Source organism: Citrus clementina, unplaced genomic scaffold (assembly GCF_000493195.1).
Source record: "Citrus clementina cultivar Clemenules unplaced genomic scaffold, Citrus_clementina_v1.0 scaffold_2, whole genome shotgun sequence".
NCBI lineage: Eukaryota > Viridiplantae > Streptophyta > Magnoliopsida > Sapindales > Rutaceae > Citrus > Citrus x clementina.
Genome location: NW_006262688.1, coordinates 2,133,562 through 2,150,474, shown reverse-complemented (window position 1 = coordinate 2,150,474; position 16,913 = coordinate 2,133,562).

Genomic DNA, 16,913 nt, shown 5'->3' with positions numbered 1-16,913 from the left:
GATGTGTATAGCCTTTACGTTTCCACGTAGAGATCAATTCTGAGGGTATCTCAAGAGTGACATATTGTTTAGCTGTAGTAGCTTGCAAAGCACACTGATCAAGTTAAGACGATTGGATGTACTCTTTAGGATGAGGTCGTTTGGTGGAAATCAGGGTTTTGATACTTCTGGTGAAAGAAGGTTTTTTTATACAAGTGATATGGACTGATAAGAGGTAAAGAAGATTCATTGATTTGAATAGATTCAGGAACATAGGAGTATTCAACAAGATTCTCTATTTTACTGGCTGTTTGCTTAGTACATGATTTAGGAAGAGAAAGAGTAGAAGAAAGAGTAACTGGAAAAGATGAAGATGCAGGAGTAGATGATGATGAAGCCATGAGATTAAGAGATTCCATTATCATAGCCAAATCTTTTGAGTAGATCTTTCACGTATTTGGCTTGATTTATGAAAATTCATTCCACATTTTGTTTGATTTGGAGTCCAAGGAAGTACTCAACTCTCCCATCATACTCATCTCAAATTCTTTGCTCATATACGATGAAAATTTTTTACACAACAATTCATTAGTAGAACCAAAGATAATGTCATCAACATAAATTTGAACAATAACTATATCTTGGTTCTTACACTTAACAAAGAGAGTTGTGTCTGCTTTTCCCATCAAAAAATCGTTATCTAACAAGAAGTTTTTAAGCCTATCATACCATGCTCTAGGTGCTTGTTTTAATCCATATAATGCCTTAGACAACTTATACACATGATTTGAAAATTTTTCATTTTCAAAACCAGGAGGTTGTTTCACATAAACTTCCTCCAAAATATAATCATTTAAGAAAGCACTCTTGTCACATAAACACATGGGCAGAGCATATAAATTCATATTCGTATATATCAAAATAGGCTTTTCAAACATATCAAACATATACATATTGTTTATTGTGATTGGTTTGGAAATCTAGTTTACTTACCTCCTAGCATCCTTGAGTACCAAATGCGTATCGATATCATCAACCTAAAATCGATAAAAATACTCTCATAAGAATAAAATTAAATTATAATCATAAACTCCAATGTTCTCAAATTTCTCAATATAACCACATTCCATACTTAACCTCGAATAATCTCAATTTAAATCACAAATCACCAAAATACTCTCGAAATCATCATTTACCAAATTATCCTCGAAATCCTAAATTACATAATTAACCTCGAAATCCCGAAATCATAAATTACTAAATATCCTCAATTTCAGAAATTACCAAAACATCCACAAATTCTCAAATTCCAAAATTACCAAAATACCCATAAAATCATAATTTACCAAATTAACCTCAAAATATAAATTACCAACTTATCCTCAATTTCAGCAATTACTAAAATACCCATAAAATCTGAAATTACAAAATTGCCCTCAGAGTGTGAAATTATTGAAATGCCCTTGCTGGTCAACGGCCACCAAAATTCAATCGTTAGTGACAGTAAGCTCAATAATGAAAGTTTAAACCATGCTGAGTCTAATGGTGGCGGTGGTGACCTCCCACGTGCGACGATGGCGCTAGATCGAGCTCCCACAGTCATGAATTCTTCAACCGCCCAGCAACGGCAAATCGACTCCCCCGGTGGCTGTGGTTGGTCGGAAATGGCAAAGGGGAAGGTGAGCAACAAAACCCAAGTGGTGGCGTCACCAAAAACTAGTGAAATCGTGGCCAATCGAGACAACGATTTCGCAACTTTTCACGACTTTGATCGGTGGCTTTCCAGACGTTTTTCGATGGCAAGGATGGCATGAAGATGACCAGTAGCTCAAGAGCTTCTGATTGGTACCAACCTTGGCTGGAGTGGTGGCCGGAAATGGGAGATCTGGCCGGGTCATGTTCTTGGGTCGGGTTGACCCGATTCGGTTTCTCCTCTCTCTCTCCTCTTCTCTCTTTTCCTTTTTCTCCCACTCTCTCTCTATTTATAAGGGTGTGGGGTATTACAATATCCTACATCAAGGACAGAAAAATTCTAGAGGTTAAAAATGAGGCACAAAAGCTCTGAATGAAAGCAAGTTGCTTCCAAATCTTTGATGATGAACTCTATCGAAAATCCTTCATTAGACCCTTGCTCTTATGTTTAACTAAGCAAAAAAAAAAAAGGGAAATCTTATCTGAAATCCATGAAGGGCAAGTCGGAAAGCACTATGAGGGGAGAGCATTGCAATAAAAAGTTACAAAAGAAGGCTATTATTGGCCAACGCTGAAGAACGATACCAAGGAATTTGTTAGCAAATGCAAGAGATACAAAAATCATGGTTCGTTAATCCACCACCCATCTAAATTCCTCAACTTAATGACAAGTCCTTGGCCTTTTTTATAGTGGGGAGTGGATATTGTAGGCCCGCTACCACCTGCCTTAGGAGGAGTATGATTCGTACTTCTATCAACTAATTATTTTACTGAGTGGGTTAAACCTTTAGCATACTCAAGTATCACAAGGAATGAAGCATCAAATTCCTTAAAGCCAATATCATCATTAGATTTGGCCTTCTATAGATCATGGTTTTAGATAATGGAAAGCAATTCCAAATTACTAATATGGAAATTTTTTTTCAAGAGTAAGGAATAGAGCACATGTTCTCATCTCACAGCTATCCATAGGAGAATGGACATAAATAACCAACTGAACCATTTTCAACAACCTGAAAAAGAAGCTGGAAGGTCAAAAGGGGCGATGGTGGACCAGTAAACTTATAAAACATTGGAAAGGCAACCAACAGCGAACTGTCCTTGTTCCTTTGTATACGGCGTAGAAGCTATACTCCTAATAAAAGCTACCTTCCCAACCCTGCGATTTAAACTCACTTAGCTTAGCACCGGACAATTATTTAGTTGACAAAGCTTGAGACATGGCTGTAGTACGCATGGTTGCTTATAAACAATAAATGAAAATGCTATATAGCAAGCATGTTAAGTTCAACAAATTCAGGAAAGGAGAAGTCGTCCTCAAAGTAGCAATGGATGTTAGGAAGGAAACCAATGATAGAAAAATGATGGAAAAGTGGGAACGATTGTACCTGATTGGGAAGGCGCTTGGCAAGGAGCCTGCAAGCTTCAAACACTTGATGGGAAAAAGGTCCCCATTGCCTGGAATATTATTCACTTGAAGAAGTTCTACACTTAGGAAAGAAATTTGCCTGGTATTTTACTTGCATCTCTTAATTCTTACTCCCAGTTTTGCTAGTTTTTTGTCTTTTATTTTAGTGAATATTTTATTTCCCTGAAGGCTATGCTGATATTAATGCCATTCTGAGTTTTCTGCTGGGATCATCAATGACAGATTTTCTTCAGCAAGTCATCTATATTTTCGAATGCATTACTGTTTTATCAAAATAATAGTTCCCTATAAATTAAAAGGGAAATAATTCTCTAGTTCCCCTGCAGGAATTGTTTCGTACAAGCTAAAAGAGAATAATTCCCCAGCAAAAATTACTCCATACAAGTTAAAAGAAACAATTCTTCGGCAAAAATAATTTCGTATAAGCTAAAGGAAAATAAATCCCCAGCACTAATTATTCCCTACAGGTTAAAGAAAAACAATTCCTCAGCAAAAACTATTCTATAACACTTAAGGAAATAATTTCCTAGCAGAAATTACTCTGTATAAGCTAAAGGAAAATAATTCCTTAGCACAAATTATTCCATACAAGCTTAAGAAAAATAATTTCTTGCATGAATTATTCTGTATAAGCTAAAGGAAAATAATACCTCAACACAAATTATCCCACACAAGCTTAAGAAAAATAATTTCTTGCACGAATTATTCCGTATAAGCTAAAGGAAAATAATACCTCAACACAAATTATCCCATACAAGTTTAAGAAAAATAATTCGTCAACAAGAGTAATTCCTTATAACCTTTGGGAAATAATCCCCTAGTGCGAATAATTCCCTATAAGCTAAAGAATTCCCTAATAAGAATAATTCCCCAACAAAAATTATTCCCTGTAAGCATAGGGAAGTAAATCCCCAGTAAGAATAATTTGCTATAAACTCAAGAAAATAATTTCCCTAGCAAAAGCAATTTCTCTTAGGCCTAGGGAAATAATTCCCTAGCAAAACTTGATGAGAACCATCAAGGGAATACCATTAAAGCTTCAAGTGATGATTTGCACATTCATGGAGGCCCAATTACAAGAGCTAGAGCCAAAAAGATGCAGAGCCATACCCATCCTTGAAACTTTCATGTTTTCTAAATCACAGAAACAAAAGCAATCATTGTTCACGTGTGTGTTATATATTTGTATTTTGAGTTTCTTTTGCCAGTTAATTATTATGCCATTTAATTCTTAACTAACCATTAGTGTGGATAAATATAAGATTAGAAACCCCTAACCCATATTTAACCTTGTTTCATGCTTCGGCTTGTACAGTGCAAAACTAACTCTTCTACAACGCACACGTGAACAACGATTGCTTTTGTTTCTGTGCTCACTTGCTGTTTGCGACAATCATTGGTCCATTGTGCCATTGTCTCTAGTCTCCACCACCAGTTGCTATTTAGGTAAGTTGCTATGCTCTCTCTCTCTCTCTTTATTCAATGGTTGACTAAAATGTCTGATCATATACCTATTCATATCAGTGTTAACAGATTATCATGTGTGATCATGGTATATATATATATTTTTTTGGATTTTAGTTCTTAGTTTTTTCTTTTTCTTTTTAGTTTTATGTTTTAGTTGAACATGTCCATGACTTCTTCGTGTATGATTGGAGAGTATGTATTTTTAAAAATTCTTTTTTATTTTCTTGCTTTCTTTGCCATGAATGTATTAATTGTTATTACTAAATCCACAAGTGGATATGCCATTATTCCCCTTCCTCTGAATTGTGTATGGTTAATTGATGATCAGTCAGCACAAATTGTCAAGATCCTTAACATCTTCTTAAATCGAAGGCTAATTGCATACATAAAAGGTTCATGAACTGAATCTCAAATAAGCCACTTATAAGGCTTGAAAGAATGGAATGGTGGAATTAAAAATTTTGTAGTCAACAATCAATTTAAAAAATAAACACTATAAGAAAACAGATAATAGATGACGGAAAATAATTGTCATAAAAATGGGTGCATGACAGACAATCTATCCGTCATCTATGTCACTGTCATTAATTTATGACAGAAATTTTATCGGTCATAAATTTATGATAGTTTTTAATAGTCATTTGTATGTCACACCACATTTTAGTGGGAATCTCAAAATTATTTGAATTTTTGGCATTTTTGTAATTTTTTTAGTGGGAAAATGGTTATTATTTCAATTAATAATATTTAAAAATATTATTATATTCAATCAAAAATATATTATTATTATTTTATTTTAGATCATTCTTTCTTAAATTGCATCATCATCATTATTATTATTATTATTTTGAATTTTTGTTATTCATATTTGAATTGCATTATTATTATTATTATTAGTTCTTCAAATTTACAAATTCTACACATTTGTTTTCAGAAAATTTAATATATATTAAAACTAAAATACCATATACAAACTATATCGTTGAAATATTTTCAAAATACATCGATCCTAAAATAAACTACAATATTACTAGCTGCAAAAAACTTGTACCAAAAATCAAAGTCCACCAAAACCACAACTAAAATCCTCATTCAGCAACAAAATCCAAATGGATAGTACCTGAAAACAAACATAGCACACATAACCAAACTATAGCACCCTAATAGTCTTTAATGCCACCATGCCAGGATATTTCATCCAAATGAAATTAAGATACACAACCTATTTTGAGAGGATGAACAAATTATTCTATGAATCCAATATATGGAAGCCACACCAAGGTTCAACATTGATTAAACTTTTGTCACAACCAATTGTGCATGTTATAAAGAAACAAGTTTAACAACATAATATAAATAAAGCTAACTCGTAATATAAATAAGGCTAAGTCAATGAGAAGTTTTTATCATCTTGGTATGGGCACTTTATTGAAATTTGTCACAGAGGATAATCTGTTTATATAATCTAGATGTAAGCTAGATAGAATGAGTTCTAGGTAATTATAGACGACAAGTATTATTGCATCATTTTGCTAAATTAGAACAAAAATTCACCTTTGTACAATTATGCCCAGACTTGAAACAGGAGCATGCATTGTGCAGGTATGAAAGTCCCATACATTTGCCATAGTCTTGACAAGTGACCTCTTTAAAGCAAATGCAGTTGGGACGATTCGGGGGACATGGCACATAACATGTACAACAATTTAGCATTTATAGATGATGTAGGCAATGATTGGAGCGACAAACCCACATAAGAACAGAGCAAAAATTTTCCATGCTAAGAATTCATGCGCATTATCAATTTATATATAATTTATTAAATTTCATTTTAACATGCAATTTTTCAAAAAGAAAGTAAGTTTGTTAAGAGAAACTCAAACAAACGAAAGGTCACATGTTCCATTTAGTTTTGAGAAATTTAAAATTTATTGAAAGACTAGAAAGCTAATTAGAGGCATGGATGCCTTACTAAATATGCTTGTTATTTTCAAAAGGTTATACAGCCTAAAGCAGGCTTGTAGCTAATAAAGTTAAAGCTAAAGCTACTTTAATTCATATGGAAAATAAATAAATATTAAAATATTAATGTCTGACAAGAAAGACAAAGGTGAAAGAGAGAGCATAGACCAAATAATAAAAGGCTTGAAGCTTAGAGCTAGCATATTACTAAATATAAGGCTGCAGAAATTTTATTTACCTTTAGTCTAAAGTACTTCTTGACACAGCCAATATCAGATTTGCCTGCAACTTCAACTGACTCAATCTCCATCATACTCTTCTTTTGTGTTGTCATACAACGAGTTGCACCCTAAGAACAAGTAAAAGAAAATATAGTTCCTTTTGAAGGACAAACCTTGTTGGTTAATAGAGATGTGAGGATTTATATACGGAGCAAGCAACTACTTGGAAATTCCCTTTCAATATCTATAATAGCATTTGTCAAAGGTAAAAAGACATTGATTGCATCCTTGAATTCACTCTCATGGCTTTCATCTTTCTTCCTATAATAGACAAAAACCAATAATCACTTGTTGATGATTAATGAAAATATAACTACTTCCATTCGGCATAGAGATCAACCCATTAATTTAGAGATATTGACAGAGAAAGGGAACCACAAGTTAATGCCTTTCTTGCACCAACAATAACACCCGAGTAAACCTAATGAATTTTTTTAAGATATAAGAATAACTTCACACTACAAATAAGGGCCAAAAGGATGAAATTGAAGATTACGAAGATGAAACAAAGACACAAGCATATGGAAACAACAAACATGTAACGACCACAAAATAAACCTTGGTTGATTCCATTAATTACCAAAAAGATTATATTCCACAAAAACTATAAAAAAATGCTGAAGAGTTAAAATCTGAATGTAAAATCACAATATAAGGCTGCAGAATTTTATTTACCTCTAGTCTAAAGTACCTCTTGACACGGCCAATATTAGATTTGCCTGCAGCTTTAACTGACTCAATCTCCATCATACTCTTCTTTTTTGTTGTCATACAACGAGTTGCACCCTGAGAACAAGTAAAAGAAGATATAGTCCCTTTTGAAGGGCAGACCTTGTTGGTTAATGGAGATGTGAGGATTTATATAATGAGCAAGCAACTACTTGGAAATTCCCTTTCAATATCTATAATAGCAGCATTTGTCAAAGGTAAAAGGACATTGATTGTATCCTTGAATTCACTCTCATGGCTTTCATCTTTCTTCCTATAATAGACAAAAACCAATAATTACTTGTTGATGATTGATCAAAATATAACTACTTCCATTCGGCATAGAGATCAACCCATTAATTTAGAGATATTGACAGAGAAAGGGAACCACAAGTTAATGCCTTTCTTGCACCAACAACAACACCCAAGTAGAACCTAATGAATTTTTTTAAGATAAAAGAATAACTTCAAACTACAAATAAGGGCCAAAAGGATGAAATTGAAGATTACGAAGATGAAACAGAGACACACCACAGAATAAACCTTGGTTGATTCCATTAATTACCAAAAAGATCATATTCCACGGAAACTATAAAAAATGCTGAAGAGTTAAAATCTAAATGTAAAATCACAAATAACAGTAAATTATTACTACCTAGTAAAAAAAATAGTCCCTAGATAGTGCTAATGACACATAATCCATAAGCGTCCCTAAGTAAAAAGAACCATTAGTAAAGGTTGTATTACTATCATCAAGCATAACTATACTTTATTAGATTTACACATCATAGGCGTATACAATACAAGCATCTCTTACAACTAATAAAAGTTAATAACAAGAAACAAAAAGAATAAAATTCATCATTTTCTAAGAAAACTCATAGCTATATTCCTCTTACAGATTATAGACCTTTACAAGAATAGTTAACTACATTCTCATTGAGTTAACCCAACAACTCATAATCCAACAGTCACCATCGTGCCTTTTCAATCAAATCAGAAAAGACCTGCAAAAATTAATCAATTAATTATAGTTGCATTGATTCCAATTTTAAAGCTAATTAATTTTAGAAATCTACTAATTATTTTCCTTACATTTTAGAATAAAAATAAAAATAGCAAAAACTAATCAAACAAGCAAAAGCAAACGAACCTGACGGGCAGCCAATACATTGAAGCCCACTAGGATTTCTTTGCAAATATTTGACCAAAGCAAATGCAACCTTCTCATCTCCCTTGCTTGGCTCTCTATCTTAAAAATTAGAAGTCTATTTACTATCAACAAGGTTCGTTGGCATGGCGGCAGCAAGCTAAAATACAAGTGTGCAACCTAAGAGGGGGGTGAATTGGTATTTTAAAAATTATCCTAACAAAACCACACAACAATCCAATCTAATGCCTTAATAAATTCGAAAACAATAAGTTTAATAACAGCACAATAACAAATAAGTAAGAGAGAAGAGAAACAAGCACACGAATGTTTACGTGGTTCGGCAATCCCCGCCTACGTCCACGCCTCCAAACGATCCAAGCTTGAGGATTTCACTATCTAAGCCTTCCAAGGCTTCAAATGTTTACAATTGACTTCAAGGTGTCAATGAACCTTTACTGTCTCACACATTCAAACACTTACAATTAAGATGAAGAAATGAAAATTACAACAAAATAAACTCTCTTAAAGAGTAGATGAACAAATTGAAAAACAAAGATGATTCAATGAATAAGGATTTGCGAATTGAGAGCTCAAGATATGATGTGTGCTTTTTGTTTTTGCTTGCTAGAGAGCTTGAAAATGAATTGGATTTGAGTTCTTATAGTTTGAGCTCAAAAACTAGCCGTTATGCACATTTTGGTGATAACCAGCTTACCATTTATGAACATCCGGTTAGCCGCTTAATGTTACCGTTACAGCCAAAATTTGAATTTTTGAACATCTGATATGCCGCTTATGAAATTCGGATAGCCGTTTCCATTCCAGAAGCTTACTGCTCAAATCCGGTCTACTGTTTGTCAGGATCCGGATAGCCGCTTGCTACAAATAATATTTCAATTTAAATAATACCCAAAATTTTAGTCAAAATCAAGTCAACATTAAAATTCTATCATAAATCATTGACATAATATATTCTATCACAAAGTCATCATATATCCTTGACATAGTTTATTTCTATCATGAGTCTGTCATGAATACTTGATAAACACAAAATCTATTATGGTTCTATCATGCTTTTATGACCTATGTCATTTTTCTCATAATCTGTCATAAAGTATATGTCATCTATTGTCGGTGTTCTTATGGTGAAAAGATTTTTTCCCCTCAAATCATGCTTTGGTGGCCTGGCACAGGCCAATGGCAAGCTTAAGCAAAGCTCGCCAACCTGAGCAGGGCTTTGAGGGCTTGGGCCCAACCCATTTTCCAGTTATATTCCAGTAGGATAATCGTTATTTGCAGTTTAAATGTCATTGCCCTTTTTCATGTAACTTTTCAACTTTTTTCTTTAATATGTAATCCTTCAATTAATACTTCATCTCTCGATCATGATCATTGTCATTGTTTTCTCTATTGGTTTGATCCTAACATTTGAGTCTCTTGGTGCTACATAATGTTTATACAAGTTTTTATCAATTTTTGTTCCCTGTATTAGATATTGTATGGAATCTCAACATGTTCAACTTTGTATTTATATTTTTAAAATTTTTCTTTAATTCGACGAATTCATAAGTTGATTACTTTTGTGTTGATGGAGAGATGATGTGATCTAGAGTGCTTAGAGCATTGACGATCCGTTGTTTTCCCATATTTTCCCATTCATCAAAATCTTCTCCTATTTCTCTCTCTTCTACTCTTTCCCTACCTCGTTCTTGTCAAAAATATGTAGCCTCAAAAATAGAAAATCTTGTTGAATACTCGTATATTCCTGAATCTGCTCAGATTCATGAATCCCACTTCCCTGTTATGAGTCCATACCACCTTTACAAACAAAAAGCTTCTTTCACTAGAAGCATTAGAACTCTAATTTCCACAAAAAGACCTCTTCCCAAAGAGTACATCTAGTCCTCACGACTTGATCAGTGTGCTCTTCAAGCCTCTCAAAGTGAACAATATGTCACTATGGATACACCAACAGACCTCGTAACCAACTGGAAACGAGAAGGGTATACACACCTCCATCTAAGTGGTGTTAGACTTATCCTCACCTTACATGGTAGAAAAGGCTTACCCGTCACAGCCAAAATTGCTCTCCTTGACACAAGGTTCAAACAGTATCAACATACTGTTATTGGCACCGTTTTAACCACTCTCCATGCTGGAAGTGTCTTGTTAACCTTTTACCCAAATTTCAACATGTCTCTAGCAGATCCCAACCTCCCAATAACACCGAAAGTCCAAATCCAACTTCAAGGAGCAGAACAAACATCCACTTCTAAAATAGCCACACTCCATCATCAATTAGTGTATTGATTGCAAAATCATGCGCTAGATCTCCCAACTGCACAAACAACCAGTGATGCATTGATGATCCTTGTAGACACAGATACAATTCCAACCATAATCCAAATTCCCAAGCAAATTCAAAAGCAAGAGTTGCTCAAACTCATGCCTTTAGAATGGCTTACCAACTATGAGCAATTCCATTAGAATTCAAAACCTGTCCAGACTTCCCAAGCTGTCTTCGAAAGAAGATCAGACGGACAGCTTATACTGCTATGATTACAACAGTTTCTACTGGCTAAGAGTCGAATCTTCCAATCTATGGATTTTCCTCAGAAAGGTATCCAATATATCATGACAAAGTCAACGGTCATTTCATATGGGATGTTCCAGAAGTCCATATGTGTAATTCCGATTGTCCTTGCTTGGATGACACAGGAGAAGAAGGAGAAGGAGAAAGAAAAAGCCTCATATTCTTAAAACTCCGTGTCAGCCCTATCCTCCAGGACCACCAGATGATCCAGAGTCAGATCAACCTTTACCAATCTACAAGAAAACACTCAGGCAAATAAAAAGAGAGTCCTCATCTAAGCCTGTCCCAATCCAACAGCAAATCAAGTCATGCTTGATGTTTTCATCTTCTAGCCAATCATACCAAGAATCCTTTCCTCCACTCGAAAGACACACAGACCCACAAACCAAAGTTATTTCTCAACCCTATGTCTAATCACCAATCATAACTTCTGGAGCACCAGAAGCACCAAAGCAGTATGAGGCAGTGCTAAATTGGCAAACCCAAAATTCCAGTGCTCAAAACCAAGCACTTCAGCATCTTGATAAAAAGATTGATAAAGTAGCATCACATGTGTCACAAACAGGACTAAAGGTGGACACAATTACTACCCGGCTTGAACAAATTTATTCAAATCTGCAAAACAGAATCTCTAAATTGGATATTGATCTCAAAACGATGATCAACAATCGTATTTGGGGTCCAAAATTCAATAAGAGGTAGGGATAAGACAGTTGAAAGCAGAATTGGCTAGAATTGATGCTGACAAAGCACAACTTTCCCTTTTTACCAAAACACAATCCATACCTATACCAGCACCACTATTCATATCATATCAACCTTTTTACAATCCTCCTAAACAATCAACTTATGACCACCTCTTTGGTCTTTCTCATCTCCATTCCACAAACCCAAATATTCCTTCAATTCCACCAACAAAGCCAACCTCACCAAGAAAACCCAAATCAAAAGTCAAAATCCCAAAGCCTTCACCCAAAGATGATCTTCAAATTCTAGAATATTCTCCTAAAGCAACTCCTGAACCTCCGAAGAAAGATAAGGCTCCAACTTACCAATACCATTATCAGTAGATTGATCACCAAAACAGTGGCTCAGATTCAACCTCAGAGGAAAGTTTACCCTCCATAGATAATCTCAGCTCATCTAAACAAACTTCTTCGGACTCAAAGTCTCAATATGCAGAAATTTCTAGTCTTCTAATGGCCACAAAAATAGAAGAACCTAGTACATCTACTCTTGTTGTTGATGAATCTTCTGATGATAATAATGATGACCAAGGCTCACAAACGGAACCGGCTCCACCAATTCCTTCGGTTTCTAAAAATTCTTCCAAACCATCTTCTTCACCATGGTTTCCATTTGATAACATCCCTTGTCACAAATGGCAGGCCCGACATCAAGAATTTGCTGCATGGATTGATGTGCAAATGACAAGACCTCATGCACAATCTCAGAATGTTCTCCGTGAGTTTTGTTCCAGATTCACTGGATCATTACGAGATTGGTTTGAAAGTCTAGGGGAATACAGACAACTCCAATTGATTCAAACCACCATCCCTATAGCTCTTGTAGTCATTTATGAGCAGTTTATTGGAGAACCCGCCGTATCAACTGAAGCATCTAGAAAAGAATACCACCATATGAAATGTTGTTCTCTTTAACGATATCACCTGGAAATGCATTACAAAACAATGAGCATGCTTTATTACAAATTGAATGGATTCAATGATCCATCTTTAAAGCATGTCTTTGCTGTATCTTTACCACCAGAGCTTCAGCCAGAGCTTCAAAGACAATTGACAGCCTTTAACCTCGACATAGCAAATGTCTCCCTTGGAAAAATCTTTCAATTAACCATGCTGTGCCTTGATAAGATCTGTGAGCAAAAAGATTTCTTTAAAGATCTTATTGAACACAAAGAACCCTTTGCCTCAGCTTGTAAAAAACCCTACCTCAAAATTCAGTGCAAAGATGACAAAAAATGCACTTGTCCAACTAACAAAAAGAGGCACTTCCAAAAACATTTCCACAAATCTTCTTCCAAAAAACCAAAGAAGCCTTACCCATACTTCAGAAAAAAGGATCCTTCCCAGTTCAGAAAAAAGAAATACAATCACTGTTTTATTTGCAAAAAGCACGGACATTTTGCCCGCAATTGCCCAAATAAGTCAGCAAAAGTTGTTCGTCTCATTCAGCACATGCAGCAATCTTCCATACTTTATGACAATGAAGATGTTGAATCCATCTTCTCAGAACAATCGGAGAAAAAAACCAGATGAAATTTTTGTGATCTCCACTGTTCAAGAAATTAACCAGATTCGTTCCAAACTTACTGGTCCTTCGGTAAAGATTTCAGTCATCCCTTCTAAATTCCATAAACCTGTCTCAGTCATTGGTTTCCTTGATACCGGGGCATAACGCAGTATGCTTAATCCTATAATCCTTCCTCCAAATTATTGGGAAAACCATACTGAATACTTCAGAGCTGCAAATGGAAAAATTTTTGAAACCTCTCTCATTACCAAAAAACCCATTGGTATCCAGTTCTTTCCAAACTGTATCATTTGGCAAAAAATTGTTAGTTCAGATTTACCAGACAAATATCTCCTCATAGGATTTGATATCCTCCAACTGGTAAAAAATACGCCAACAGGCATTAAATTCAAACAAATGTTTATGCCTTATACAGATGTTCTCTGCCTGTATACATTTTCTGATACAACTCCCCCTTATACCTCCATTTCCCAAAAGTTCCTTGAACTTTGTCCAGAAAATCACTCCCAATTTACTCATCCATCACCACTTTGGAAAAATGAACAGTTTTTTATCCATCTTCCTTTCAAACTTAATGAAGATGTCAATCCCACAAAAGCTACACATCCAGGGATGCCTCCGGCTGATCTCCCTCTCGCCAAGTAAGATGTCAATTGCTTCGGCAAGGTCTCATAGAACCTACTACTTCAGATTGAGCTTGTCAAGCTTTCTATGTTGAGAAGCGCTCTGAATTAGTTCGTAGAAAAAAGAGATTAGTTATTGACTACCAGCCACTTAATGCTTTCCTTAAAGATGATAAATTTCATCTTCCAAAGATCCAATCCCTATTCATTCATCTTCAAGGAGCAAAGGTATTTTTAAAGTTCGATCTTAAAGCTGGTTTTTGGCAACTTGGCATTTCTCCAAAAGACCGTCCCAAAACAGCTTTTTGTATCCTTGATGCTCACTATCAGTGGATAGTCCTACCCTTCGGTCTCAAAGTTGCTCCCTCATTATTTTAAAAAGCAATGGTTAAGATCTCCACTCTAATCCTCCATCATGCTTTAATCTACATTGATGATATCTTGTTGTTTTCCCACAACCACCAAACACATCAACAGCTCCTTTCAAATTTCCTAGAAATCGTGTAGACACATGGCATCATGCTTTCTGAAAAGAAAAGCAACATAGGAAAGGAATCCATTGATTTTCTTGGCATGGTCTTAAAAGATGGCCACTACCATCCAGGAACACACATTGCAGTAGAATTATTAAAGTTTCCAGACGCTGATCTCAACAAAAAGCAAATTCAACAGTTCCTTGGAATTGTTAATTATGTCAGAGACTTTATTCCAAAAGTTGTGGTCCACACCAGCCAGCTATCATGCCTGCTTAAAAAGAACACTCCACCATGGGGTCCAGCTCAGACAGAAGCTATAAAACAGTTAAAAAAGATAGCCCAGTCACCTCCTCCACTCAGAATTCCCACTACAGGCCAATGCATTCCCCAGACAGATGCTAGTGATGACTTTTGGAGTGCCATCCTTGTGGAAAATATAGGTGACTCAAAATCCTATTGCGCTCATGCAAGTGGACAATTCAAAGAATTATCATGTGATTTACAAGGAAATTCTTGCAGTAAAATATGACATCAAGAAATTTTAATTTCATCTCATCAGCAACAATTTCCTTATCAGAATGGACAACAGTTCTTTTCCAAAGATCTTTGACTTCAAGAAAAAATTGTTTCCTGACAAGCAATTACTCAATTTAAAGACATGGTTTGCAAAGTATGATTTCACAGTTCAACACATCAAAGGTGATAAAAATCTTATCCCTGATTTCCTCACCCGACCATCTATAGAAAGCCCTTTTCTCATCTCGTCAATCAAGACCATCCCAATTATAGCCATGTATCGATCACTTCCCTTCAAAGCTTTAACCCAAAAAGCTTTTCCTCTAAACCTCACTTTCCAATCAGCTTTCCAAATCCAAGACTTTGCAAAGAAATTCCTTTACAGGTATTTCGTGAATGTTCACAGAACCAGACCAAAAGGTTTCCGTCTTTATGTTTGGAACACATGTTCCTCACTGGCTTCACCATTTTTCCAAGCCTCACCATCTCTGAAGATGAGTTATGGTACATGTGGTGTCTCACAGCCCTGTTTGCTACAAAACTTGTTCTTCCTGTCCTACCAACCCTTCAACATATCTCTACCCCAGATCATGCACCCACACTTCTCTGGACGCTCCTTGAATGGTTTTCACCACTCACCCGGTGGCGTAAGCAATTGCAAAATTTATCTAACTTTCATCAGTTAGATAAGATTCCAGATCAAGAAGCAAATATGTTTACTTCGATATTCATAGTTCACAGACCATATTTCCAACATCCTGAAACAAAAGATTACTAGACACAAGACATGGCATATTAATGGAAAACCTTCCCTCATCCTTTCCCTTTTAACCATGATCCTACAATCATCTCCACTCTCAAAGCCTATTTGTTAGAACTCAACAATGTCCAACCTGACTCAACAAACATTCACCATACATCTATTGGTCCTTCCCATACTCTTGAAGTTATACCAAGAACCCAGATATGTACTCCAGGATCCAGCTCCAGTCCTCATGGAATTCTTGTTCATGAACAACGACCTGATTACACTAATATTCTTTTCCAAGATGCCCAAGACCCTTGGGAAGACTTCCAATCTTTATTGCCAACACAAGAAACTCAGTACACTGTCACTGAACTAGGTTCCTCGTCCACTCCAACTCCAGCACAAAGAAAAGAAATCCCAGAGTTAGATGAAGACTATCTGATCTACCAAGAGATTCAAAAGGCAAAAGAAGACTATAAAAATGAAACTGGTAACGTGTCTCCATCCAGATTTCCCTCAACTCCATAATAGCCTCACATGGCTACAGAGTCATCCGGGAATCTTAGCTTTTCCTGCTTTCAATAAATGACAGGGGTCCTGTCCTGTCTAAAGTGTGTTTTAGCTTTTTATGCTTTTTAGAATGTATTATTATTTTCTTTTGTTGTTTGCTTTAAAGAAAGATAAGGGTCCTGTCTTATCTTGGCTTTCCAGCTCTATTTAAGAGCTCTTCCGTCTTTGTAAAATTCAGATTGCCATCAATAATATTTCCAAGTTTTTCATAAAACCTCTATGGCTTACTAAGTTTCTCTCTTCTTCTAGGTAACGAAGAAAATACTTGAGTTATTAAACTAAGAGCATTCATCTCTATTTTTTATATTGAGTATGCTCTACACTTGCCTTTCTTAAAGGATCATGTGTATCAGAAAAGTCCTGATTTATTTATAAAACCAATTTAAGAAAAAAATATTTTCTCACAATGTTCACCCTCCTTGAAGGTCAGAGGTGACCTGTT